This window comes from Prionailurus viverrinus, chromosome B3, assembly GCF_022837055.1.
Source record: "Prionailurus viverrinus isolate Anna chromosome B3, UM_Priviv_1.0, whole genome shotgun sequence".
Classification (NCBI taxonomy): Eukaryota; Metazoa; Chordata; class Mammalia; order Carnivora; family Felidae; genus Prionailurus; species Prionailurus viverrinus.
The window spans coordinates 5727059-5754525 of record NC_062566.1 but is presented as its reverse complement, the minus strand read 5'-3'; the positions used below and the strand labels follow the sequence as shown (position 1 = coordinate 5754525).

The window sequence follows — 27467 nt, the reverse complement described above, 5'->3', positions numbered from 1 at the left end:
GGCAAACCAACCAAAGCAGTTATATCTGCACTGTCCTCAAAAATCTCAGAAGCAAACACAAGTACACACGCCTGCACACGTTCACGTAAGACATGCAACCTCAGTGTGACGAGAAACTCTCGCCCTATGGCATGCTCCCTGCCAGAGCAGGGGCTCCACCAACTGGCAGTAACATCCTAGAAGGACAAAAGCTCTCCACTGAAGTCAAGGTGGGGCCGTTTACTGATCGTCTTGGGTCAAAGCCTCGATGCCAAAGCAAGAACAAGGTTAGGAATGGGCTGAAGTTCTTCCCAGTCTGAGAGGGGATCTCCTCATCTCTGTGGCCATCCCCTAGTGCCAAAGTGGTCTAGCTTCTGGGAGTATTGACCTCGGCTTGTCGTGTTGACTGCCCCCAACCCCTCTTCCAGGCTACTACTGTGCACTGGCCGAGCCACCTCCAGCTGTCTAGAAGAATGCCCTATAGTGGGAAGTGGAAAGAGGCTTGGTGCACTTCAGCTGGGATGCAGTAGCCGCCCATACAAGCAGATGCACGCCTTTCTAATTCAGCCGCAGCAACGATTAGAGGTAGACCCACCAGGATGTGACAAGCAACAGCAAAAGGGTCTGCTACACACAGATACATATCATAACCCCTGTCTGCTCCTTTCACCATATGACTCTTGGGCAACTTCTATGGAGAGCAATTTAGCAATGTCTCCAAATGAAAAATGCACGTGCCGCTTGATCAGGAAGTTCAGATTCTAGAGATTTGCCGTATGAATGCTCTTGCTCATGTGTGAAATGTCCTATGTCCAGTATTTATTGAAGCAACATTTGTAATGGCAAGCAAATTGGGAGGAAAATAAGCGTCAATCAATATGGAACCCATCAAATAAGTAATGACATGTCCATGGAACAGAGGAATCATGGTGATAATTAACCGTGTTTAGCAAGCTACATGAATTGGTAGCTAACAAATAAGAATGGACACTCAGTAGATAAGAACAGAAGCCAGCTGGCACGCCCATGACTATGCACATGAGTCGAATGTCAGTCACTAATGGCAAACCACGTGGCAGTTAAGCCATGTGACCTCCCTGTGGTCACAGTTCTTGCTCTTGCTTTTAAAGTTGGGTTTAGATCATTGTTCAGTTAAGAAGTTCAGGCTGCAAGTTCAACCATCTTGCCCTCAATTCCCCTGGCTGAATTCTTCTGCCCTGGGAACAGCCCAGCCTTCCTACAAGCATGGAATGTCCATGCTTATTTAAAGGGTGAATGGAAGAACATATTCATTACACTAGGCTTATTATGTAGTTATTAGTAGAGGGTTTTTTTTTCCTGCTCTGCTCTTCATTTTATTCTAGATGTTTAGGCAGCTGATTGAATCATAAAGCCAAGAGTCCTGCATTTGAATGGCCAGACCTCACAGAGTTAAACTAATTTCACAGCAGGATCACTACATCAAGCAAACCGATAAATCATGCTCAGCAGGGTTTTTTCTTCTTCCTGATAGCTTTCCTCTCAGTTTTAATACGCAAACAAAATTGTACTAGCCGGAAAGAAAAGGAGTCCAGAACCTAGAATCCTCCTTGGTCTCCCCAGTGGGAGGTAAGAGGCTAGAGAGCTATGTCCAGCCCCATCTGACACAGATCCCCCCATCTGGCCTCCTGTATTCTCTCTTTAAAGGCAAAGAAAATTCACCAAATCACACCGTGCTTTTTAAATCTCAAAAGAGTCTCAGCCAGGATCCCATGCCTAGAATCATGCCTTATTTTCCAGGTGAAAAAGAAATTTCTGGTCCTGGGCTGGACCCTCCTGGAGAGTTAGTTAACCCCTGCAGGGTCCCTCCTGCACCCATTTATGCGGCCATCCCTCTTTCTGCTTCAACATGTGCTCAGCCATGGGCAGCATGTCAACAGAGTGGGATGCACCCAAAGCAAACATTAGCGTTTAGACTATCAGGGAAGCAAAAGCAGTCCCTATCTGGTGTCCTGTTTGGTATTCTGTCCCTTTTCCCAGTGGGAAGAAATCCCTGAAGAGAAGAGGAAAACTTCCCATAGCAGGGCTAATTCCAGGAGTGGTGCATATTCTGCAGTGTAGGAGAAAGTCTCTGTTCATTAAAAACAACTTTCTTTGACATTTCATGAAGGGCTGTGAACAATCCCATAAAGCATTTCCCCACCTCATCTCCCAACCACGGAGATAAGAGTTGGGATCCACAGCAGCTTATAACAAAGCACATGGTGAGAAGGCTCATTCATCACACTGACAAGGACTGCTGTAAAATTTCAAAGAATTGGACACCACTCAGCAATGTTCACGGGGACTGAATATGGTGATAAAACTTGTTGATTCCCTAGTCTTCAGGAGGGATCCTGGAGCCCAAGAAGCCATGGGGAGATTGGGGGCTGCAGAGGGGGACAAAGGGGCTGGTGGGGAAATGAGTGGGCAGAGCAGAGAGGAGAGGTGCGAGTGCTGGCATCTGGTTGGAGCCTCCGTCTCCAGACAGGCTTGTCCTATTTCCCTGTCTTGCCTCTGAATCCTGCTCAGGACTGAAACAGACACAGAGATGCTAAGCTCACATCATGAACTCGGAAAAGCCCAAAGTGTAGAAATGCAAGGTTAGGCATCTCTCCTCTAGATCTTGTAGCTAATGGAAGGTAAACAGGACACAAGGTTTTTTATTATTATTTTAAAATACTGTTTAAATTAGTGGAGGCAATGTCCCTTCCACTAGGACCTTTATTTTCCATTTGTCATTTGAAATATTTCAGATACATGAAACAGCCCTGTCCCTGCCCATTAGATTCTCTTCTCTCTCCACATCCCCCATGACACTTCAAGTTTAGTGCGTATTTTTCCCATAGGTTCATCTGTACTTTATTTATATACGTATATACAGTTGGCCCTTGAACTGAATGGATCCACTTATAGGTGGATTTTTTTTCTTTTTTAAGAAATGACAGCAAAAGGCACAAGGCATTTATTCACAGCTGCTCACCCAGTCTCCAAGGGACAGAATGGAAGGCTGTGTCTTTAAGCAGAGATTGTGCCTGCTGCCCTCTGAGCACCCTGGGGGGTGGGGTGGAGGGAGCCCCCCCGAACCCCCCTTCAAGGCCATCAGCAGCCCCGGGGCTGATACCAGAAAGAGTTACAGCCCCCCCCCCCCCACCATGTGCAGACAGGCTGGTGGGGTCAAGCATGGGGACTGGTGGGCAGGACGCTGGGCTGAAGCAGAGTATCCAGAGGGCAGGGGTGATGCTGTGCAGGGAGCCTCGAAGCCCCAGCGCTCCTGCCCTCCCTCCCCGTAGTGCTCCAGGCCAGGCTCAGGGGCACAGACCCTTCCTGGATCAGGCTTGTAACCCTCCTCCCTGCTACTGCACCCCAACCCCTCCATCTCCTGGAGCCCAGCACACTCACGATTGACCACAGCTGTCCATGGCCACAGGTAGATGGTGCACCTCTGGGTCCTGTTGCCGCTTGCCTGCGCACCCCTCCCCCTCCACCCAGGCTTCCTACTGGACCAGGGTCTCCACGCTCAGGAAACTCTCCATCCTGGGCCCCCTGCCATCCACCACCCCACTTTGTCCAGTGCATCCAGCTTGGCCTGCCCACAGGCAGATAATTTTTCAGTAAATATACACACAGTACTATAAATGTACTTTTCTCTTCCTTATGATGTTCTTAGTATTTTTTCTCTAGCTTAATTGTAATAATCCAATATATAAGACATGTAACACACAAAAATATATGCTACCATTAACATGTTCATGTTACCATTAGGGCTTCCAGTCAACAAGGGGCTACTAATTATGTTTTTAAGGGAGTCTTAAGTTATTCATGGGTTTTTGACTCTGGGGGCATCAATGCCCCTAACCCATGCATTGGGCAAGGGTCAACTGTACTACTAAATAATACGTAGTGTAATTTTGCATGCATTTAACTTCTAAAAGATACACATACTTCCTTCTGCATTTGCTATTCACCCATATCGATACAACCCCTCTAGTTTAATCTAGCTGCCATGTAATCATCCATTTTATGAATCCACCACAATTAGTTACCACGTCCCCTGCGGATGGGTATTTAACTTGTTTTCAACTTGTCACTAGTGTAGTAGTAAACACCAACACACATCCTCGTCCTTGTCTCCATGTGCACATGTGAAATGGTTGTGGTACATTTTTAACGATGTGGTACATCTTGGAGATATTTTCATGCCCGTATGTATGTTTAACTCATTTTAACAAGCTTAGGAAAACACTAAAATATATCTGATCCAGATTTATTGCCGGACCGTTCGATTGCCCCTTCCTTCCTTTGTGCGGTTAACAACCATGCTCACACATCTCCACGGACACGTGTGACAACTGCTCCTGAGTACTCACCTACAAAGGCAATCACTTGGTCAAAGGCTGCGTGTACTTTCAACATGACTACATATTGTCGAATCACTCTCCAAAGTCGTTTTACTCATTTGCAAAGCCACTAGCAGTGTGTGAGGATCTCCATTGTTTTGCCACCTCACCGTCTCTTAGTACTGATGATCTTACACTTTTTGGCAGGTGGATGGATCTGAATTGATGTTTTGTAATATTTATTTTCACTTACATGATTAAGATTGAGGATCTTCTTATGTGTTTATTGACCACTAGGTTTTAATCTTCCATTAATTTCATGCTCATATTCCTGGTTCCTTTTCCTTCTGGGTGAATCTTATAAAAGTCTGTTCTGAATAAGCTCTATATTCTATTTACTTTAGAGGAGGATAGTCCATGGAAATCTTGACTGAGAAAAATCTAATAAGTGAATGATAAATAAAATAAACCTAATTAGGTAAAGTAATTTAAAAATCCAATAAGTAAATAAAATTAATTCATGGCTGCTTCTCAGGGCTCTGGAAATTCAACAATGATGTCTGTACTATAGGTGAAAGATATCCTCCTTGAGGAATGTGGGTCTCTGCTTACAGTGTGAGCCAGACACTGCTTCCTGCTCCTTTGACTAAGGAAATAGGGAAGGAACAAACATCATTGAATATTGACTCTTCACTCAGTTTAACAGATATCACATCATCTAATCTTTGCAAAAGAAAGCTGTGAAAGAAGTATTATTTCTCTCCCTCAAGGATGAGGAAATGGAGTCTCAGAAAGAATAAATGTTTATCCTGAGGTCACAGACTTTGTATTCAGCAGAGCCAGAATTTGGACCCAGCTGTTTCTGCCTCTAAAGTACACGCACTTTCCATTATACAAAAGAATAATAATCTTTATGGATAATGTAGTTTGAAGAGACGGTTAGTATGTAGAGTGGTAGCCATTCTTTCAAAAATAACCATTTGAGGGGCGCCTGGGTGGCGCAGTCGGTTGAGCGTCCGACTTCAGCCAGGTCTCGATCTTGCGGTCCGTGAGTTCGAGCCCCGCGTCAGGCTCTGGGCTGATGGCTCAGAGCCCGGAGCCTGTTTCCGATTCTGAGTCTCCCTCTCTCTCTGCCCCTCCCCCATTCATGCTCTGTCTCTCTCTGTCCCAAAAATAAATAAACATTAAAAAAAAAAATTAAAAAAAAATAATAATAACCATTTGAGGAAGTGAATATTATGCCCAACCTTCTCTGAATCTAACCATTAGAGATTGTCAGAGTCACACTCTCCCCACCCCCAACACATCCCCAAGAGGAAACTGTGGCCATTGCATTATTTTTCAAATACTATGCATGCTGTGGGGAATTGATATGCATTCTCTTCTTCTCCTTCACTTAGACTACGTGTCCTCCTGCTAAGAAAAGAATGGTTAGTTTTTCAGGAAGCAATATCAGCTGCTTCCTCAGGGGGTTGATGATTTGACAAGGCATGCTAAGAGATGAGTCAGGCTTTGAGAGAATATGAAACAAGTTTTAGTTTCAAAAAATGCTAGAATTTATTCTGAAAAAAAATTAAATCACACACACACACTCAGTGAATATATTACACATTTTTTAAAACTAGTGGTTTGTTTCTCAACTATGATTGTTGGGTAGTTGCAGAAGGAAGCCAACTGAACCCTGATGGTGTGTAACTGTGGGAAAATTCAGGAATTTCTGAAGTGGTTTTCATAGCTCTTAAGATGTCTTGAATGCTGGCAAATTTCCCATGAGGTTTAGGGCAAAGCATTTTTTTTTTATCCCAATGGGTAGATAGATGGTCAAGGCCCTCTACATTGTACATAGTCACCTTGGATGTGATTTCAGCTGAAGCTCTGCTGGACAGTTCCCCCTGCACCCTCCCACCTCCCACAAACCTTTCTCCACTTTCTGCCTTAAGATTCTTCGGATGTCAAAGAAGTTGGCTCAGCCTCTTCTAAGTATAAAAAGTATAGCTGAACTTCCCTTTTTAACACAATATGTGTTACTTTACTCTTTATCCATATTCCTCACGAGCCTGTGAGCTTTCTGAAGATAGGGACTGCATACCATTGCATGCCTAGCCCCTAGCACATCTGGCACTCAATAAGTACCTGATGAATAAACAGAGACAGGTACTTGGCAGTATGTGCAGGTACTGGCCTCAATACTCGTTAGTCATGTACCAAGATTAACAATATTCATAGCACGCCTTTTGGTCAAAAGGATCCAGTGGACTGGAAGTGACAGATTTAAAAAAAAAAAAGATAAATTACCAACAACGTGTTTTGAACTTCAACTGAGACATGAAATAACCATTGCCTAAGCTCTACCTTGAAAAGCCATGAAAAAAAAGCTCTCAGAAAAGATACTTGAGCAAATACTTTAAGAAATCTAATGTATCTTAATAAAATGAGTAGGTAAAAACAATTAAAATAACTCACATTTGTTGGGCTCTTATTTCATGCCTGTGACTTGCACAAGGGGCTCTCCAGGCATTATCTCATCCAGCCTCTGTAGGTAGATATTGATCAATTCCATTTTCCAATTGAAGGTTGAGGCTCATGAGGTTAAGAATTTGTCTCTCTTTGCCCAGGCAGCAAAGATAAAACTAGGATTCTAGGTTATTTAATGCCCAGACTCTTAACCTAGAATTTATTATAACAAAACTTGCTAATGGAAAAAAAAAAGAGTCAGATCACGGGTTATTCCTCATATGCCATGAATTCGCACATGAAACAGGCTTCGCTTAGCAATGACAAAGAAAGCCTCAGGCAAAGAGATATGGTGTCATCTTTGAGGAATGACAAACATTACCGTGCATGCCCACATATGCCCAGCCACATGCTCACCCCACACCAAAGCTCACATTCATCCTTCTGTAACTGGAGAGTTTTAGGGTCTGCCCCCCTCTCTAATCTGAATGGGGTGCACTAGTCTCTTTCCAAAATCTCCCTAAAATGTGATTCTAATCAGAATCAGCTTGTAGTTCTTCAAGCACTTCTCAGTCATTTTAAATCAGTCTTCAGAACCTCCCCAGAGGTGCATCTTTCCACTCTTTCCACCCTACACACACACACACACACACACACACACACACACACACACGTACACATGCACACACATGCACAGAAAGATGCAACAAAGAAAGATCTCCAACAACCATCTGGGTTATCCATAGAAAGGATAATTCACTATTCACTAGTTAGGAGCTGATGCAAAATATTTTATTTTTTTAAAAAATTTTTTTTCAACGTTTATTTATTTTTGGGACAGAGAGAGACAGAGCATGAACGGGGGAGGGGCAGAGAGAGAGGGAGACACAGAATCGGAAACAGGCTCCAGGCTCTGAGCCATCAGCCCAGAGCCTGACGCGGGGCTCGAACTCACGGACCGCAAGATCATGACCTGGCTGAAGTTGGACGCTTAACCGACTGCGCCACCCAGGCGCCCCTTAAAGTGAAATTCTCAAATCCAGACTTCAAATTTCCTCTCAAAATCTGATCAACTCGACTGTAGAAACAGATTATTTTGGTTGTTTTCACTCTCAGGAGATTCAGAGCACTATTTTGGCAATTCCTCAGAGGTGAAATTATGCAGAACATAATCTATTATAGAAGTCACTGTATAAAAGTGAGAAAAAAGAGAGAGAGAAGGCAGGAGGAAAGGAAGGAGGGAGGAAGAGAGGGAAAAGAAGAAAAGAGGAAGATGCTTCTCTAAGAGGAATAAGTGTGGCTGGTGAATAAAAAATAAATAAATGGTAGGGAAACAAAATCCTTTTCCTAGGTTTCTTTTCCATGAAAACAAGAGAGGAAGCTTCTTACATTGCCTCTGTTCTGCAGGACACCAGACAGGAAGGAAAACTCCAGAGGAGGAAAAATATCTCTGCCCTTAATCGAAATGCAGTGTGGAGAGTTGAAGAAATTGTAGACCTTCTAATGGCCCAGAAACGGCAGAATTGATTAAGCAAGATCAGGATGAAATGAGTGACTTTCTTTTATATTCTTTAAAGGAGCTGGTCCAGGCTCCAAAGAAGGAGGAGAGGCCAGTCACGCAGGGGCAAGCTGTTATCAGCACCATATCGAAGGTTTGTTAATAGGATCTTGGAAAGAGAACAGGGTTGGGCGGGGAAGGGCTTCAAGCTGGTTTAGCTGAAGACAGTAAGAACCTCTTCCGGTAAGACTCTAATCCCCACAGGATCCTAGAGAGTGGCTGCACTGTGTAAAACATGACCACAATTTATGGCATGCTTTCTGGCGAAGATCTCAGGCAGCCCCTGAGGAATCTACAAAGCTGTGACTCCATGTTAATTGATGCAAAGGGTGCTGTTTTCCAGATGATGTCATGCCTAATTGAATGAGGCAGACACACTTAGCACACGTGATCATCTTTATTTCATGCATTATCATTATTTGGCATTTAGCATCATTTACCAGTAGCACATAATGGTTAACAGGAGTGGCTCTGTACCCTGACAGATCCAAGCCCTGTCAAAAAAAAAAAAAAGCTCTGGGCCATCTGTGCTGCTCAGTCAGTTGAGCATCTGACTCTTGATTTCAGCTCAGGTCATGATCCCAAGGTTGCGAGATCAAGCCTCGCGTCAGGATCTTCACTGAGGGTGGAGGTTTCTTAAGATTATTTCTCTCTCCCTCTGACCTTATCCCCTGCTTGCATGCCCTTTCTCTCTAAAAACAATAAAAATAAAATAAAATGATGGCAAAGCACAGCATCTACCTCAAAAGGTTGTTGTGAGTGAAGGAGCCTGATGATTGAAAAATATAATATTAGATATACACTAAACATTTGTAAGTAGTCCTATCATTTGCATTTTCTGAAAGCATTATGGATGGGTTTGTTAGCTATGCTTTGTTCCTTGGGCAAATTCAACCGGTATCTTTCAAGCATCTATTTTGTACACAATGCTAAATTCATTCATATTAGAGTTTTCCTCCTCATAATACTCCAGTGAGGTAGGCATGATGATTCCTACTTAAAAGCTAGGAAAATCAAAGCCCAGGTAGGACAAAATAATTTTCCCTTCATCACTTGGCTATAAGGTTGTAAACTGTTTGACTTGAGCTCCCATTTCTGACTCCATAGCATGGACACTTGCACTGCGTCATACAGCATTGAGCCTTTTATATACATGAAGTTTCATAACTCATGCAAATTGCATCCACCGGCATTCTGGTCAACCAACTCTCTAAAAAACAAGCCCTGATTTGTCACATTTGCCCCTTTCTGTGGTATAAATACTCTCACTGTGGCTAATTTAACCTACCACCAATCAGCTTGGAAAATTCTTCCGTACTTAACAATCTGCTCCCACTCACCATCATAAGGGGATGGTTAGGAGGCTGGCGAGGGAGACGCTGGTAAAAAGGTACAAGCTTTCAGTCAAAAAATGATTCAGGCCTGAGGATCTAATGAATAACATTAGGCTATAGTTGATAACACTGTATTGTATCATTGAAATTTACTAAAATTCCAACATTCTTACCAAAAAAAGAAAAGGGGGAGGGGTAAATATGTGAGGTAATGGAAGTATTAATTAACTCAGTGGGAGGAATCCTTTGACAATGTGTACATATATCAAATCATCACATTGTGCACTTAAATATCTTATAGTTTGTGGGCACCTGGGCGGTTCAGTCTGTTAAGTGTCTGACTTCGGCTCAGCTCATGATCTCACAGTGAGTGAGTCTGAACCCTGCATCGGGCTCTCTGCTGTCAGCACAGAGCCTGCTTCAGATCCTCTGTTCCCCCCATCTCTCTGCCCCTCCCCAGGCTCTCTTTTTCTGTCTCTCTCAAAAATAAATAAACATTTAAAAATCATAAACATTTAAATATAAATTATCAATTAAAAAAAATAAAAAGTATCCATTTAGCACTAAAATTCAAACTTCCAACCAGTAATTCTCAACCTTGACTGTATACTGCAGTCACCTGGCAAGCTTTCTGAAAATGTTTGTTGCCAAGATTGCACCCCCCACTAGTTATATCAGAATCTCTGAAGATGGAACTTGGTCACCCATATTTCAAAGTGCCCACAATCACAGCCGAAAGAGTTAAATAAAGCCTGATCCTATGCTTCTTTCTGCCTACTGCTGCCTGTGTTCTTTCTCTCTGCCTCCAGCACCCTGACCTTGGGGATGCAATGCTGGAGGCACCCTGGTGAGGTGCAAGTGTGTTGGTGAACCAGGAGAGAGCCAGCCTGCACATCAGGGCCAGACAGTAGCATCAGAGAGCAAGGCAGGTGACGGGAGACCAGTGACTCGGAAAGAAGACAAACACCTGAGAGAAAGGAAGGAATCCAACTCTAGACATGAGGAAAGGGCCGAAGAAGCTGAAGAGACACAGATGCTAAGTTATGGATGATCCAATGGGAACTGCCAAGGCTCAGGGTGGGAATCACACTGACTGGAGTTCAACCCCCTGCCCACCACTACTCATGGTGTATCTATGGACAGCTTACTTAAATTCTCTTTGCCTCAGTTTCCTCTCATCTAAATGAGAGCAATGTTGCCTTCATGTAGAAGATTTAATGATGTAAGACAACCTCTCATATAGTAGAATTCAATAATATTAGGTTTTTAAAATTGGTGTTATCCCTGCTAAGAAAGCCCACTCTGCCTCAACCAGGAGAGACTATCTTTTTATTTTACTTTATTCCATTTTTTAAGTTCAGGTACAGATTTGAAATGATCACCTTCTCAAACACATGGCACACTATGATCACCCATCCATGCATGGCTCTCTTTTTAGATTGTTTTTCACCTTATTTCCTGCCCCAATACCATTCTCTTTCCCTCACAGACACCTCCACTCCGGAATGTAATACACGTACTCCTGATCTGCACACGTGTTTAGTCAACTCCCTTTGTATCTGTGGAAAACACAATCATGGCTTGCGGGTGAACCCTTTACATTTAGATGAATACCACCATATGAGTTAGCTCGGGCTGCCATGACAAAACACCACAGATGGGGTAGCTTGACCAACAGAAGTTTTTCACAGTTTTAGAGGCTAGAGTCTAAGATCAAGATGTCAGCAGGGTTGATTTCTTCTCAGGCCTCCGCCTTTGGCTTACCAATGGCTGTCTCTCACTGCAGCCTCACGTTGTCTCTCCTCTGTGTGAGCACGAATGTGGTATCTCAATTTCCTCTTCTTGTAAGGACATCAGTCAGATAGTACTGGGGCCCAGGCTGAAAACTTCATTTTAACTTAATTACCTTTTTTAAGACTTTGTCTCTAAATATGGTTACATCCCAAGGTCCTGGTGTTAAGTCTTCAACATATGAATTTGTGGGGGAACACCATTCGGCCTACAACAATTAGTATTCTATTGTGGCAGATTGTTGCTGCTCTGGCATCCAGTGAACCACCCACCTCCTTGGATCCATGCTGTCATGTACCCTCTTCATTTGTGACCCCAGGTGTGGCACATAACTTGCACATGATCAAGCAAAGGCTTAATAACAGCTTGTCCTTTGGGGCCTGACCTCTCTTGCTCTGGCAACTCTCCTGCTACTATGTGAGAAAGCCCAGGCTAGCCCACAAGTTGTTGCAAACATGAGGCCCTCTGAGACAGAAGAAGCCAACATCAGTGCCAAGATGGGCAGGTAAAGCCATCTAAGACAACCTTGTAACAATTGTTCCAATTGCCAACCAACTACAGGAGAATGATGAGCCCAGAAGAGACCAGCAGAAATGCCCTGCACATCCCAACCCCAAATGTGGACGCATAGCCTCATGAGCTAATAAACAGTTGTTATAAGCCAATAAATTCGGGGTGGTTTGTTAGTAGCAACAGACCTCATTCTACGATCTCATTCTATTTCCTTTTTTTTTCATTTAACATTATGTGTTTGAGACATTGCTATTTGTAGATCCGTTTCATCCTTCTGGCTGCTATATGGCATTGTGTCATATACACACGTTGTATTTTACATACCCCTTCTTTTAGGGATAAACAGTGCCGCTGCCTCCAATTTTTCATTCTACGCATATTCTCATAGATTCTCATCATCCACCCATGGGCGAGGTTCTCTGGATACACTACTCACAAATGAAATTGTTGAGTTACGAGGCAAACAATTACTTAACTGCACTGAATATTGTTGGATTGGTCTTCAGAATAGCTGTAGCAATTTACACTCCTTCCAGAAGTACAGGAGGGTCAGCCAGGGGGCTTTTATGCTTCTTATTAGAGCAGGAATCATTCCTGGACAATGGCCAGCTTTCAGCATGCAAGAAAAAGTAAGTAGTGGTCCCTAGCTGGAGGAACAAGGAGTGGTCCAGGGATCAAAGCTCAGCTACGGTCACGGGCAGATCTTAACACTCTTTCCCTCTAACTCTCTTCTTCACTAGCCTTACCTGGAATTGACATATTATTGAGGTTTTCATTATTATTGTTATGCACCTGATATATTATCAAATTCAGTTCTCTGTTCTCTAGTGTTAGATCGAAATTTTATGATCTTCAATATTTTTATTTCTCCAGTATAAAAGATCTAAAAGGTAGTCAGAATTTACTGGTAATAAATTTCGCTGGAAAAATTTGTTTAAGTTCTTAATATGGTGGAAATCCTGTGAAGATTTTTTTTTAAGCAGTTTTTGGGACACCCAGGTGGCTCAGTCAGTTAAGCACCTAACTCTTGGTTTCAGCTTAGGTCTTGATCTCACAGGTCATGGGTTAGAGCTCCACATCAGGCTCTGCACTGACAGTGTGGAGTATGCTTAGGATTCTCTCTCTTTTCCCCTCTCTCTGCCCCTCCCAAGCTCTTTCTCCCTCTCTCAGAATAAACTTTTTTTTAAAGCAGCTTTTGATAACTCTAAAAAAGAATTACATTATTTTGTTAAAAGATAAATATCAGGTTGGATTATATGGAAAACATAATGTTAAGAGAAAAAATCAGGATGCAGAATATCACACAATGAATAATCACAAATATAATGAATGTAGCACTTGCTCTAAGGTTGTCAGTACCAACTTCTTACCCTCTGGTCCTAAGGCTTCGCAGAGCATGAGGGCAGAAGTTCAGGCCCAAGACCTGCCTGAGTTTGGGATTATTACAGGAGTTCTTTCCTTCTATAAACATGACCCTTAAGGGTAGGGGCAAACCAGATCAAAACCCATCTGCTAACCTCCCGTCCACAGACATGTATAGCCTAATGCAGGCCAGGAAACCTCAAGCTTCTAAGGCACTCTGGAGTAAGGCCCATTTATCTCTGACCTCAAGGAATCTGAACAAATATTTTTACAGTGCAATGACCAGGAGGCTGGCAAAGATAACCAGCTATACAAGGAAGCAAGGCAACATGAAAGAAAATGAACAAAAGGAATAGAATTGCACACTGATTATAAAATAACCATGACGTCTACAGAAATAAAAAGCAAGCTTGAAAATATTCAGTGGTAACAGAAAACTGTAAGAAATGATACAGTAGATTTGAAAAAAAAACCCAGAACTTCTGGATATAAAATATACAGTAGAAGGAACTAAGAGCTCCACAGTTGTATTGGACAGCAGATTAGACATAACTAAAAGGAGACCAGGAAAGAAGATGATGTTTTCCAGTGTCTAAGTCACTGGGGCTGTTTTAACAGAATACCACAGACTGGGCAGCTCATAAACAACTGGAATTTATTTCTCACAGTTCTGGAAGCTCGAAAGTCTAAGGTCACAGTACCAGCAGGTCCAGTACCTACTTCCTGGTTCATACACAGCATCTTTTTGTTGCGCCCTCACACACAGAAAGAGTGAGATAACTCTCTGGATTCTCATTAATAAGTGCACTGATCCCAATCATAAAGGTTTACCCTTATGACCCAATCACCTCTCAAAGACCCCACCTCCTCGTACCATCATTATGGGGTTAGGATTTCAGCATATGAATTTGGGGAGAACATAAGCATTCAGACAATAGCATCCACATACAGCCCAGAGACAGAAATACTGGTGACTATAAGTTTCAGAAGGAGAAGAAAGAAAATGGAACAGAGGCAATATTTGAAGAGATAATATGTGATAATTTTCCAGAATTGATGAATGAAATGAACCCACAAACTCAGGTTCAGAAAACCCAAGCAGGATAAATAAAAAAAGAAAATAATATCTATATGCATTATTGCCAAACTGTGACAAATGACAAAGTGACAGAAAGAAAGAAAGAAAGAAAGAAAGAAAGAGGGAGGGAGGAAGGAAGGAAGGAAAGAGAGAAAGAAGGAGGGAGGGAGGGGAGAAAGAAAGAAAGAAGAGAAAGAAAGAAAAGAAAGAATAAAAGGGAAATAAAGTAGATTACTCTCAAAGTTTAGCAATGGATAGATATATGACTTCAACATCAACCATGAAATCCCAATGTACTGAAAGAAAATTCATGTAAATTTAAAATCCTACACTGGGCAAAATTATCTTTTGAGAATGAGGGTGAAACAGTCTTCAAACACCAAAACCAAATTCATGATCAAACATCTCACTGACAAAGAATATAGTTCAAACAAAAGGAAAGTGACCCCAGATGGAAAGCTGAGATGTTGGAGCGAATGAAGAGCAAAGAAAGTGATAAGTATGTAGGTAAGTGGACACTTACCTTAATGTCTAGTCACATATACACACATAAATAATGTCACACATATATGCATATGCACAGCACAGAAAAGCACATCCCTAGAGAGTAAAATACCATATAACAATAAGATAAAGGGAGGGGTAACTGAAATTGAAGTATTCTAAGGTCTCTCAAGGAAGAGGGTAAAGAGTTTTATTAAACTTTAATTTTTAATAAGTTAGGTGTACATGTTGTAATTTCTGTGGTGACTACTAACACAGCCATGGAAAAATAATAGAAGGAAAATATAATATCTAGAGCAACAATTCTCATATTTCTATGCATATAAACAGAAATTGAACAATTAAGTAAGCGGGTGGTGGATACTAGAAACTGGTTTTCTCACTGTTGGAGTCCAACTTTACAGATAAGCAAGGGAAGAAGCTGGAATGATCCATGAGGTAACGAATGAAAGTTGGAGACATCGGTAAAAACTCATGCTCAGCTTAATACAGATACATTTGTTTACATAACAGCAATATTTATAAATATGTGTACACCAGCTAATGTATACGCACATATCTCTTTGCTCTGTCAGTGAAGCGGAAATAAAAGAAATGATACCCCATTAGCAACAAGCACATCCAGAGCCCAGATTTTCATTCTTAAAATCATTCTCCAATGAAAGGAACCAAGGCTCTTTGGAAATGTGATTGATTCTAAGATCAGCAAAGGAAATATATAAGATGAACCCAGAATATCTTGTACTGGCCAGAAGTAAGGAAGTGTTCACACACACACACACACACACACACACACACACACACACTGAAAAGAGTATGGCAGGAAGACACAGGACACAACTGACAGAGCTCCCAATGGCCAAAGATGCCATAATTTGAACAATAAAGTATGGATTATAGCCCAAAATGCAAAATAAATATCCATGAGTCAATACTGACATAAATACATAATTGAGTAAATTAATACATGGAAAATAAGAGACAATTCTGTGCAGAAGAATTCCAAATAATGTATGTAGCTACTCAGCTCTCCACTGCTTAGGTGTGAACCGCTCATAGTAAATTCCTTCCAAAGAGGACAGTATGGAAAGAAGGGGGAAAGAGTAACCTTGCAGTGGGACAATGAATACTGCCTTAGTTAGCCAGGTGACCAAGGTCAACATCAATAGTCACAAATCACCTTTTAGATGATTTGTATATATACCTTTTAGATGATGTGATGACTGTGCCACTGTGTCTCTGCAATCTTCCCTCCCAAAGCCCAAAACTCCAGTCTAATCATGAGAAAAAAATTTTTTTTTTAAATTCCAGGAGAGGATGCCCTACAAAATACCTGGCCAGTACTCCTCAAAACTGTTAAGGTCACCAAAAACAAGGAAGTCTAAACAACTGTCACAGCCAAGAGAAGCTTGAGGAAGCATGACAACGAAATGTATTGGGGTGTCACAGATGGGATCCTGGAACAGAAGAAGGGCAGTAGATGAAAACTAAGGAAATCTGAATAAACTATAGACTTTAGGGGTGCGTGGTGAGTGTCTTGACTCTTGATTTCAGCTCAGGTCATGATCCCAGAGTCATGGAATCGACCTCCGTGTCAGTGTGGAGCCTGCTTAAGATTTTCTCTCTTTCTGTCTCTCTTCCCCTCTCCTGCTCATGCTCTCTCTCTCTTTCTCCAATAAAAAACAAACAACAACAGCTATAGACTTTAGTTAATAATAATGGATTGATATTGGTTCATTCTTTGCAACAAGTGTTACAATTAATGTGTAGTGTAGGGACACCTGTATAGGTACTAAAACTATACAGAGAAGCTACAGAAATATAGTGATTATACAAAAAGAAGGTTGCAATCGCAAGAGCCATACATATTTTCTGGGGTGCTTAAAATGTATTTCCTGACCCGAATGACAGATAATAGGTGTTAAAATAAATTTTCAATTTAGTAATACTCATTAAATTTTATAACTATATGTCAAGGCATACACATATGTTTTATATACTTTTATCACCATAAAAATTTTTTAAAAAGGGAAAGAGTATGAAATGCATTGAAATAACAAAGGAGATTTTTTCTGAATGGTGAAATCATGGGTATTTTTTTTCTTTTTACTACATTTTAAAATATTTTCCAATTTTTCTGCAGTGATCCTGAATGCCATTTATTAGCTGAGAAGAAAAAATTGTACTTGTAAAGGAGACAAAATCAAACCATCAAGGAGTATCTGGCTAGGAATTGTCTTTTTCTTTCTATTTACAGCTTTTTGTTGTGCTAAGAGTTGACTGGAATATACCAGTTATGGTCATTTAATTGCATACCAAATGGAAATGTAAGGTAGAGTACAATGCCTGAAAAATCTAGAAATGCTGTATTATAGTTTGCCATAAGTCATTCTAATGCCTTAAGAGATCGTTTTCATAATTCCCAGTTTGGAAATAAGCTAACAAACAACAAAAATACAATGACTTTGGAGAAGACACAATGACCCACAGAAAAGATGGCAAAAAGTTGCTTATCATTTCACAGCCTCCATTTAGAAGCAGTTAAGCATCTGGCCTTGTGCTTTCGTGTGTAATGTCAAATACCAGAGGGGAAATTATATGTGAAATAGACAACAGCCTCAGCTTGATTTTGCGCAGGCATTTCAAGGGAGCTGCTCCACAAGATGTTTATCCTTAGAGAAGTCCAATATTGAAGATTTTTTTTTTGATTATATGTGACCTTCTTCAAGCCACAGAGGCCTCCCTGGGCTCTGTGTCCTCATCTGTAAAATGAGAGGCTTGAAGAAATGACCTCTAAGGACTCTCCTAGCATTAAAATCTCTGGCTGAAGCCACATACAAGAGGATAGATCTTATGCTAAAATCAATGATGAAGATAATAGCATTGAATATTCTGTAACATTTTAATCTATAACAATGCTTTTCAATTTGTGTTCACTTTATCCACAACAACTTCTATTTTGGGTAGGAAGAGAAATATCATTACACCTACCTTGAAATGAGAGAGCTGGAATGAAGTGGATATTGACATAATGCAATGGAAAGTAATACAATGCAACATTCCAGTGTATTCTGAAAACTAGGACCTGGCACTAAATAACTGTGGGCTCTTGAGGATTCTGGTTGTCAAGGTGTTGTGGGGTTTTTTTCAATTTTTTTCCCATCTGTAAAGTGAGCAGGTTGAACAAGGCTAGATGATCTCTATGATTATTCACATTCTAGTAAGTACATAGTAAGCATATGCAAAGTAAGCATAGTAAGCACCATACAAATATAGTTATGAATACAGTCTTCCCTAAAAAATGGTCACCTTATGGATAGCTCAGAAAACATTGATGTTCATGGAGGGGCGCCTGGGTGGCTCAGTCGGTTAAGTGTCTGACTCTTGGTTTCAGCTTAGGTCATGATCTCATGGTTCACGAGTGCGAGCCCCACAGGCGGCTCTGTGCTGACAGTGTGGAGCCTGCTTGGGATTCTCTCTCTCCCTTTCTCCTCTGCGCCCCTCCCACTCTCTCTTTCTCTCTCTCAAAATAAATAAATAAACTTAAAATAAAACAGATTTGCATGGCAATAAAAGCAAAGTAATGATACTGGTTCATGCCGTTCTTAAATCTCTCCAAATTCTAAGATATTTGCTTTAAAAACAGTCGTTATATCCTATCTGTGCTGCATTATTCTTTATTAATTTGAATATGTCCTCTCTCTCCAGTTTGAATACATAGGTTTCATTCCAAGCTCTACATTGAGAATAGATATATTTAAATAAATATAGAGGCATATACCTCATAGAGTTAAAAATCCACAACTGCTCACTTCCTAGGAAAATGGATTGACTTGACTTCGCAGAACTAATGAATTCAGTGTTTGCTCACAAATACATTGACAGGTTGCTGGTTTTCATGCTTATTTTTCATTTTCCCAACACCTTCGCCCTTCTTCTGACACCCACCTACCGCATCTGACAACTCCATCCAGATGGTTACCAGGAGACCCCTGTGAGTCAGGCACCTCTCCCGAGTTAAGCCAACCAGAGGGCTGGCGTGGGCGTCTTGGAACTAGAACCAAGGAAAAAGAAAGTCAGTCAGTCCTTGAATGGTTTACTGTAGGATAGGACGTGCATGCTGGGTTTATATTCTAGCTTCCTGTGATGGAAGTAAATAGAAGGACCACTTATACATAAAAAAGGGGAAGAATGAAAGGGATATGTAGAGAGAATCAGAGATAAAAGAAACAGAAATTGAATCCTGAGAGCATCTCTGTTTCTGATGGAAATAGAAATTGAACCCTGAGAGCATCTCTGTTTCTGATCCCAGGAACTGGTCATATTTGTGTTCCCAGATTCTGTGGGACATCCCAGTGTCCTTAAAATAAATCCCTCTTTTGTCTAATTCAGCTAGAGTGATTGTCTTCCACTTATACTTAAATGATCCTGATTAATGGTATGTCCGCCCAAGGCGACCAGTCTGAAGGTCACCATTAATTTAGTTATAATTGAAGCCATCCCCAGAATTCTCTAGTAACTTAGGTTTTAAAATGATACGTAAAAAAATATATGGCCATAAAAGTATTCATCTGAGATATAATATAATATATATATAATATTTATTTTGGGTAAAATTGAGGAAGGTCAAAGTCTAAATCTTACATGAGGTCTACAGTCAGTAAGAAGAATTAATGAAACAGGTGAGCCCAGGCACAACCAGTTTCATTCTCTGGTTCAGCTCTGAGATTTTGGCTTCAGGATAAAATGGTATCTCAGCCTTCAGTGAATGTAGCACATTCAAGGCCCACCCTCTCATGTGAGGGAGCCAGACCGTAATAGACAACCTTGATCTCAAAAAAAAAAAAAAAGAAAGTCTAAGACAAAGGAAAAAAAGATGAATAAAAAAGACCACGCTTTTTTTTGGCTCTTCTTGAGAAGTCTAAGCTACATTTCTGCAGTCCCAACCAACCAATCAGAAGACAAGCCTCCAGGGGGCTAAGTGGTAATGGAGGAGAAAGATCCATGGGCCAGGCTTGGAGATGCACCCAAAAGAGGCCATGGGCCATCGCTTTGCATACCTAAAGTGCTATTTTCTCCATTGTCCAGAATAGTGTTAGATGCTGCTTTAACAGGCACTTCCTAGAACAGACAAACTATAATCTGGCTTTAAGGGTTTCCTCATTATCTCCAAAGTAAATTTACAAAAAAAAAAAAAAAATCAGGGAGACTTGCCATGCAAGCCATGGCTACAGTGAATACTATGGCTGTTGGTAATACGGCTTTAGATTCCAATCCAAAGGGAAAACCCGCATCCCACCTCCTCTGGCTGATTTGTTCTATCTTGTTGTTCCATCCGATTGAAGACCTTAAAGTTAAACCAGCCTGCAGAGGGAATATTTCAAGAAAACACAGGAGGGGGTGCCTGGGTGGCTCAGTTGGTTGAGTGTCCCACACTTGGTTTCAACTTAGGTCATGATCCCAGAGCCATGTGATTGAGCCCCGTGTTGGGCTCCACACTCAGTGTGGAGCCTGCTTGAGATTCTCTCTCTTTCTCTCTCTACCCCCCTCCTCAACTTGCTACAAATAAATAAACCTCAAAAACAAAAAGCAAGAAAGAATGAATGCCTGCCTGAGAGAGCTGCTACATCCTAACCCATTCATTCTGTCAACCAGGATCTATGATTCAATCTGATAACTGCAATAAATGGGTTTCAATAAAATCCTATGGCACAAAGAAAGCAGCTTGGTTGATTCTGCCTGGAGGACTTGGGCAAGGTGCTCAGGGAAGGCAGACTGGAGCTTGGAAGGTCCATCAAGTCAGCCGCGACCAGGAATCATTGTGAGAAGAGGCAGGAAGTCACAAGAACCATGTGAGTTGAGAGATGACACGTGGGCTCCGTGGATGGAGCCTCCCGCAGGCAGCACTGTGCATATGGAGGCTGGAAAGGGAGGTTGGGCCCCGATCGGGCATGCTTGGAATCCAATGGGAAACTGCGTTGGGGAACATTTTCTAAACTGTAGAAGGAACGTGAACATCTGCTGTTATGATTATTTCTTTTCCTCTTTCCTTCCCTAGTCTTCCTTAAGTGCTGCTGGAAATGCCAAATTCTATCAGGGTTTCACAAAGAGAAGCTATGAAGCCTTCAAACCTGTACTTGAACCTTAGCTCCACATACTTGCCCTGGGAACCTCCATCTCCCCATCTTTAAGCTGGGGATGATACCACCTACTCTTCAAAAAACGTTAAGGGTAGTAAAGATCGCTTATACGAAATGCCTGGCACATTCTAGGTGGTCAATAAATGGTAGCTATTAGTATACTTTTATTAGTAATACTGTATCTGAAGTGCCAGGATCAATGCCTGGCACAGAGGAGATGTTAATAAATCCCCTGCATTTTCCTTGGAGGCGACAAGGACAGCTTCTGAATTAGCATTGTTTGAGAAGAGATCAGAATTCTAATTCCCCCGATGATTCTCCCCATCTGAAATTTTCACTCTCCTTCCATAGGTTGTGAGAAAATATTTCCAAAGTGTGTTTTTCAGGCACATGAGCTCTATGGTCTGAATGTGTATTAGAAATACACACACACACACACACACACACACACACACACAAAACCATGCAGCATTTCTCAAACTTATGTGACCTCAGGACACTTGCCTCTGTAGAGCCAAACTCAAATGGAGAAAAAGGCAGATTCAGTCTCTATCTGCAGGAGGCCCCTGTTAACATTGAGACATCTTACCTACAAGGAGATAAAACTCAAACATCTTGTAGTAATAGTGATAGTATCTACAATTCAATGCCTTTATATGCTTAGAACGTTAACTGGCTCTATCTCATTTAATTATCTCACTTAATTCATTAAGGTCTCAATAATGGCCACATTTAGGTAACACTTGATATAGTTATATAAACATCAGGTCATTTATCCATTAACTCGGGGATCCATTGCTGGGCATGTAAATTGAGGCACAAAAACAGAAGAAATGCTCCACAGGGAAATCGAAAGATGCTTACGGGAAATAGGATGAATACTCAGAGTACCCTGTGAAGTTCCTCGATGTAATCACCTCTAGAGAGCTGCTGCTTATGACATGGTGGGGTTCGGGACCCTCAGGGAGCCAGTCTCACCTCCACAAGGCAATTCACAAGAAAATGTTTATCAGACAACCCCAAACAAAATCCCTTTTCCTACATAAACGGAATCCCTAATTTGACATGGAGCCTCTGGAAGCTGGTAATGGACAAGCCCTAGCAACAGTGGCTTGTCACATGAGTCCCCTCAAAAGAGCAGTGACTTGCTGCCCAAACCTTCCCCAATTGTACTGAACCTGCCCAGGGAATGGGGTTCACCTGCCACTCGCCACACCTGTTTAGCCACTTGCTTATTAAACCAATTCTAGGTCCACTTCACTTACCGCTTTCAAATTTAACAAATGAGCCAATATGGCTCCTTCATTGGATTTACAAAACCACAGATCTAGCCCTACATCCGGCTAAAATATCTTAGACCACAAAATCAGCTCTGTGGGGCTGGAGCTGGGTGCTATGTGTCATTGTCATTGACAGCACCTGCAGATGGCTTTGTTTTTCCTCCCTCGGGCACAGTCACACTAATATAACATTGAGGACTTTATTACTTTTCCTGCATGCTTGCTTGTCTTCTCAGGGAAGAGAGGATTTATAGGAGCTCAAGAACCCCCATGCCCCAAGACCTTCCCTTCCATCACTCAGCAGGTACCAACACTCTGAAACCAAAAGGACACCAGCCCAGGTAATTGATGCTCAGGCTAGAGGCCTCAAAACCTCTCCATGAAATAGTTTGCCTCATATGGTCCAGCCAAATGATAAACTATCACAAAGCCTCAGAAAGAGATTATGAGGGAAAACAGTGTAAGAAGTATAAAACAATGTTTTGTTTTGTTTTGTTTAATGTTTATTTATTTCTGGGAGAGAGAGAGAGAGAAAGAGAGAGAGAGAGCATGCACACGTGAAAGTTGAGGAAGGGCAGAGAGAGAGGGAGATACAGAATCCAAAGCAGGCTCCAGGCTCCAAGCTGTCATCACAGAGCCTGATGCGGGGCTCAAACCCACAAACTGTGAGATCATGACCTGAGCCGAAGTCAGACACTTAACCAACTGAGCCCCTGTAACACAGTGTTTTGATGTGAGAAGATTTTAAATAGCAAAATTCAGAATGGCCCATATACTCAGGATGCAAATATGCAAAAGTATGTGTGCACAAGTATGTGTGCACGTGGTATTTAACACATAATGTGGAAGTCATTATTGTACTAGTGTGTGAGAAAAGCATTTTTTTAACTTATGGCCTGTGCTTTTCAAATTTTTTCAATTTGATCAACATGGTTTAAGATTTTGAACATAAAACCGTCATATATTCCAATGTAGCTGTTATAAAGCAAGGAAGTTAATAGCCATTGATTATGTACTACATGCCAAGGGATGTACCTACAATATTGCAACTAACGCTCAAAACAAAATTACAAAGGTGCATACTATTATCTCCTTCTTTCAGATAACACAAAGTAACTTGCTCACAAATGACTATAATAGACCGAGCGATGGTTCCAAATCTTTACTTCATCCCCAATAACAGGATCATGCGTCCCTTTGCGTCACCATGTACGTAAGCTTGCAGTGCTCTGGTGACTCTGGGTTCAGCTACGTGACTTGTTTGGCTGATGGGAGGTTAGCAGACAGGATGTAAGCAGAGGCTGCAAAAGTGCAGAAAGATTACCATAGTTGCGGGTATTCTCTTGCACCTCTGCCATCATCAGCCTAGTTTTCTTGCCAGACACATGAAGCAAGGCACCCCAACTGAGCCAAGGCTTGATCAGTCTATCCCCCGCACCCCCAACCTTCATTAGTCCTCACTGTTGTGCACTACTGGGATTTTGCAATTGGTCATTATCTAACATTATCATGGCCGTTGTCAACTGAAATGGTGACTAACTTGAATTCAAACTCAGCCACTCACTCCAAATCCGTAGCCTTTTTTTTCTGTGCCATACTAACACACAGTCTAAACTTCTACTAAAATCACACTTGATACATGGGAAATTGGGCTGAACCAAATGGAATACTGATCAAGTTCATCTTTGTCATCTTTTTCTTTTCCCACTGTGACCTCCCATGCGTAAGTATTCATAGGACAATGAATTCTACTGCAACTATTCTAGCACAGGTATTTCCCTGAACTTCTAAAATTGGGCTAGATGTGGTTGGGAATAAATTTTACATGGAGATGACTGCTATTAGATAAACAGAATCACAGTTTTTAAAGATCTAACAAGGCAATGGTTGAATAGGGAAATAGCTACATAAATCGTGATGCATCAAACAATGGAATATTATCCCTCTATATTATATATTAAAAAGCTAAATACGTAGGTTTGCTTATTTTTGCATGAGCATGTAAAAAAGTCTAGAAGGATACACACCAAGCAGTTGTACTGCCTGCCTGGGGGGGAGGGTCAGGAACACAGTTGTGAGTGAAAGATTGTCAGCATTTACTTTATACATCTTCATATTGCTTCACTTGCTACAGCAATCTTAAATAACTTGTAAGCCACTATTTCTTTGAATGTTTTCTCCTCTCTCTCTCTTTCCTCTCCTGTTCGCCCATTATGCATAAATTGGTACGATTGATGGTCTCCCACGTTTCTCTGAGATACTGTTCATTTTCATTCACTTTTTTTCTATTTCTCATCTTGCACATTCTTTTTTAATCTACAGGTTTGGGAATTCTTGGGTTTGCTGTTTCAAATCAACTGGTGAGCCCCTGTAGCAAATTTTTATGTCAGCTATGTATTTTTTCAACTCCGGAATTTCCACTCGGCTGTATGTTATAATTTTTATTTCTTTGTGAATATTCTCTATTTGATGTGACACTGCCTTCTGTTTCTTCTTTAATCATGGCTTCCTTCAATTCTGTGAACATATTTACAAAGACTACTTTGAAGCCTCTGGTTGTTAAATCTGACATCTGGTCATTCCCACAAGCAGTTTCTATTGTCTTCTTTGTTTCCCTCATGTGTAGGTTACACTTTCCCATTTCTTTATAGGCCTCATAATTTTTTGTTGGTAACCGAACATTGGAGATTAAATATTGTAGCAACTTTGGGTACTGGTATTTTGTCACTGGTATTTTGGGGTGCCTGACCAGATTTTAGTGAAGTCTATTCCAATCCACACCTCCCTCCCCGCCCCCAACACACACACACACACACACACACACACACACACACACACACACTCACGCACGCACGCACGCACACGCACACAGTGTTAAGCTTCTGGTGTTGCTCTTCAGAAGGTGCAGATTTGGGGATAATGAAGGTATTGGTTGGGTTCTCTTTGTCTCTTCCTCTGACTTAACCAGAGCTGTTAAACTCTACTCCTTGTCTACTGTTTTCAACAATTCTCCCGGGGACATAAATTGCTCTATACCGTAATCCAGATTGTGGCTCCTTTGAGGAACGGTTGCTGTGAATCTGTGTCTGATATTTGTTCTGAGCCCAGAAGAGCTCCTACCAGCTCCTACCAACTCCTTCCCCAGTTCTCTCCTGAAAACTAGCCTGCCTATAGCCTGGGCCGTATCTTCATTAAATTTATGAGTCCCTACCCAATTAATTACCTTTTACCACAACCTTCACTCTCCCTGAGATTTGAACTTCTCCACGCTGAATTGACGAGATTAGAAGCTCTCTGTCTTATGGTCTGCTAATCTCCTAGGCAAAATCTCTGAGTGATATCTCCGGAGCTGGAGGCTAGGGCAAGCTTTGCTGTGAGGAACACTCTGGTCTACTTCCTGAGCACTTTGTTGAGGGTTGAGAAGGAAATACAACCTAAAGTACTCTTGCTTTGCCTTTGCTGGTATGGAACCACCACCTCACAAGCCCTGCCAAAGGCAACAAGACCCCAACATTGACTGCACACGATGCCTAAGGTAGAACATTGTCCCTCACGTGGGGGCTGGGCAGAAGAAGGGAGTCCCCACCTCCCACGCCCACTAACCTGCATCTTTGCCTCAGCAGCAGATAATTTGGGGCAAGATAAGAGGGCTTTCCTGGGAAGAAATTCCTCCAACTGGAAGGAGGGACAAGGGAGCCCGGTGTTCTTGGCCACAGCAGCCTGGAGTGGAGTCTCCTCTTTGCTGAGCAGGAGTGGGTGATAAAGGAAGTGTCTTGATTCAGATTCTACAAGCTCCACCCTTTACCTAATTTGCATAGATTTTTTTGAATCCATGTTTTTTCACTTGTCATTTGCAAATGGGACCATTTCCAGAGGTTCTTTTTTTTAAATTTTTTTTAATGTTTATTTATCTTTGACAGAGAGAAAGAGAGAGAGACAGAGACAGAGCATGAGTGGGGGAGAGGCAGAGAGAGAGGGAGACACAGAATGCGAAGCAGGCTCCAGGCTCTGAGCTGTCAGCACAGAGCCCGATGCGGGGCTCGAACTCACAGACCGCAAGATCATGACCTGAGCCAAAGTCGGACGCTAACCGACTGAGCCACCCAGGCGCCCCATCCAGAGGTTCTTAATGGTTGGGTTTTTAAAGCATTTTCTCCAGTCTCACTGGTGAGTGGATCAAGAGAGGACCTCATGCTATCATTCCAGAACAGAAGTCTCTGTTCCACCCACTGACCTTACATTACATGTGTAAGCAATGAAAATGTAAAGTGAAAAGTAAAACATCTGGAAGACTTTTTACTCCAAACCTGATTATTTGTGGATGTAGAACCTGAGGCCCAAAGTCAGTGGTTCATCCTTACCCTCCTTCCTTATGTTCTCTCTCCCCAGTGCCATGGTGTGCTTGGGAGCCCAGGCAGCCCCACTAGAGATGTGGCAGGTGTAGATTAAGACAGGATGGTGAGAGGGATGCCCATGTGGCTCAGTTGGTTAAGCATCTGACTTCAGCTCAGGTCATGATCTCACGGTTTGTGGGTTCAAGTCCCATGTCGGGCTCTGTGCTGACAGCTCAGAGCCTAGAACCTGCTTTGGATTCTATGTCTCCCTCTTTCTCTGCTCACACTCTGTCTCTCTCTCAAAAATAAATTTAAAAAAATACTTAAAAATTTTTGAAGAAAAGATGACAAGAATTGTCATGTTGTCCACTTCACCCTCCCTAGTTCAACAAGGGTGCTTCCCTTGAGGGGATAGTTTATTTATGCGGCACAGAGACCCCCGACAATGCCGGTGAAATCAAGCAGCACTGTGGAGTCGATTCCCAGATTTCCTTAGAATTGTTACATTCAGTCACTGCTCCTTCAATGTTCTATTACTAAAGATAACTCTGCTTTGTTTGACAAAAATGCATCTGGAGTACAGAATCTTAAAAGAGAATGTGCCCAGATGGTAGTGATATTTAAGGAAATATAGTTTTCCAATTTGGGAATTTGTAACCCCCTCTGATTTCATTTGTATGATTTTTCAGACCCTCCTTTTGCCCATACACTGTTCAAGTTGCCAGGGGAGTTTCATGGTGTAGTCATGGTAACCACGAAGCCTCACTAGGATACCCACCCCC

General features: G+C 41.9%; 1 pseudogene; it reads right to left on the bottom strand.

The window, feature by feature from the left end:
• LOC125167489 (S-formylglutathione hydrolase-like) overlaps positions 1–27467 on the bottom strand; it is a 50551-nt pseudogene that overhangs the window by 20533 nt on the left and 2551 nt on the right.